We start from the raw sequence: 2500 nt of genomic DNA on the forward strand, positions 1-2500 counted from the left end.
CGGTTTCACCTTAATGCGGCTTGTACTGAGACATGCATGGCTTAATCTTTGAGACAAGCATATGACTACTGGCAGGATCAACCAGGGAGCTGCGTCAACTAGAGCTGAGCAGCCGGCCGCCCGGGAGTGTGTCCCGGGGGCCCGCGCGAACACGCAAGCGTCCGCTCAATTATTCTGCAAACAGGAGGAGGCTGAGCTCCCCTGCACAATACACCTCGAAACCCTCTCAGGTCCCGGCGGCGCGCAGCGCCGTCCTAAGTACTTGGTCGGGTTCGAGAGAGGCGCAATCGCCCGGAGTTTGGCGAGTAGACGCTTTAGGTGCGACCACCCGTGCTCCCAACTGAGCTTGCCGCTGCCGACAGAGGCCCGGGAGCGTGCTGTCGTGGCATTGCCGGCGGGAGACAACACGCGCCACCTACGGTGGCCGGCAGCTCCAACGCCAGCGCCACAGAAGGACAAAAGCCCCACTTGGGTGCCGAAGCGAACGCGCCAACACGTCCGCACAGCTGCGATACAAACCACCTGCGAGAACCGCAGAGGCGACCGAGCAGCAGACGGCGTCGCGGCGCCGAGCGCCGGGCGGCGGCGCATCCTCAGCGCACACAGTCCTCAATCGGACCAGCACACTGCAGATGTCCACCGCGCTTCGCACCGGGCCCGCGAGGACCTACTTTGGCCGCACGGCGCCGCGTGCAGGGTGCGCCGGCGCGCAGCTGCGCCGCCTGCCGCCTCCGTCGGCCGGCGCGCCTGCCACTGGCCGCCCCCACCAGCCGGCTGTAGCGCGTGCGCCCACGCACCGCGCGGCCAGCACGCCGGGAGGCCCCCCCTCACCGGCCGGGGACGGTCCCACCCAGCCACCGCCGCGTATCGCTTCACACCCACATGCCATTCACGTTCGTGGGCATGGTGGGTATCGCTGAAACAACCGGTTGGTAGCTCAACCGATCGTCGCCATCACTGATTCACCTCTAGCGAGAACAACCGCACCACAACGGTTTACCAGTTGTTCATTTGCGTAACGTCACCAGCAAACGTAGACGTCCATCGCCATTTGCAAATTCAACGATTGTTGCATGCCTGTGTCAGGTGTCACGACACACTATGTCTGCCCACATACACGCAACAACATGTGCACGCTTCGCGAACACGTGGAAGGTGGCCCCCGTACGTATGCGATGTCCATTGCGCGAACGACTGTCAACCGGCCTCTGTCGCATGTCGCAGATGTGGAACGCAGTGCACCATGCTATCACGGTGAGTGAGAAGAGACGACTACGTCTGACAACACGCGCCACTACATCAACAGACGGCTCATGCTGATCGCCATCCACGGCATACCATACTGCAATCCAGCTCTTATAGGGAGACGACACGTAGCTGAGTGCACAATATTTGGACCGTATGGTTCGCCGTTGTTGGCGCAGTCGTGGTACGGTCACACATGTACCACGATGTATCATTCAGTACATGAGGACCAATGTGCAGTACAGTGTGTGATTTGGACGTACAACATCAGCGGACAGTTGACACAAGCCGTACCACAACGTAGGCTGTGCTTCGCCATGCGAATGCCAATGAACAACTGCGAAGGGCATTGAGCATGTACGTCCTGCTGCCATCCGCATTACAGTGTATAGCTGCAAGGTGTTTAACATGAAGCGATACTCTGGGGACCGGGCAGTGCGGGTAGCAAACTATATTGCGGGGGTTGCAGTTAGGCAACACTACACTAATTTAACGCGTCGTATGACAATTACAGAGCAGGTTAAGGCCCAACGTGTGTTGGGTTAAGGCCCAACGTGTGTTGGGTTAAGGCCCAACGTGTGTTGGGTTAAGGCCCAACGTGTGTTGGGTTAAGGCCCAACGTGTGTTGGGTTAAGGCCCAACGTGTGTTGGGTTAAGGCCCAACGTGTGTTGGGTTAAGGCCCAACGTGTGTTGGGTTAAGGCCCAACGTGTGTTGGGTTAAGGCCCAACGTGTGTTGGGTTAAGGCCCAACGTGTGTTGGGTTAAGGCCCAACGTGTGTTGGGTTAAGGCCCAACGTGTGTTGGGTTAAGGCCCAACGTGTGTTGGGTTAAGGCCCAACGTGTGTTGGGTTAAGGCCCAACGTGTGTTGGGTTAAGGCCCAACGTGTGTTGGGTTAAGGCCCAACGTGTGTTGGGTTAAGGCCCAACGTGTGTTGGGTTAAGGCCCAACGTGTGTTGGGTTAAGGCCCAACGTGTGTTGGGTTAAGGCCCAACGTGTGTTGGGTTAAGGCCCAACGTGTGTTGGGTTAAGGCCCAACGTGTGTTGGGTTAAGGCCCAACGTGTGTTGGGTTAAGGCCCAACGCGGGTTGGGTTAAGGCGCAACGCGGGTTAGGTTAAGGCGCAACGCGGGTTAGGTTAAGGCGCAACGCGGGTTAGGTTAAGGCGCAACGCGGGTTAGGTTAAGGCGCAACGCGGGTTAGGTTAAGGCGCAACGCGGGTTAGGTTAAGGCGCAACGCGGGTTAGGTTAAGGCGC

The 2500-nt window shown here is 58.8% G+C and overlaps 1 non-coding gene across 1 annotated transcript in view; it reads right to left on the bottom strand.

Moving 5' to 3' along the window:
• Window positions 1-88, bottom strand: part of LOC124589217 — a 1910-nt gene extending 1822 nt beyond the window's left edge. The window contains exon 1 of the ribosomal RNA XR_006976016.1: window positions 1-88. This exon is cut by the window's left edge and continues 1822 nt beyond it. This is a non-coding gene — a ribosomal RNA (small subunit ribosomal RNA).
• Window positions 89-2500: the final 2412 nt, after the last annotated feature.

The sequence above is a fragment of the Schistocerca americana genome, unplaced genomic scaffold, assembly GCF_021461395.2.
Source record: "Schistocerca americana isolate TAMUIC-IGC-003095 unplaced genomic scaffold, iqSchAmer2.1 HiC_scaffold_692, whole genome shotgun sequence".
In the NCBI taxonomy this organism is placed as follows: Eukaryota; Metazoa; Arthropoda; class Insecta; order Orthoptera; family Acrididae; genus Schistocerca; species Schistocerca americana.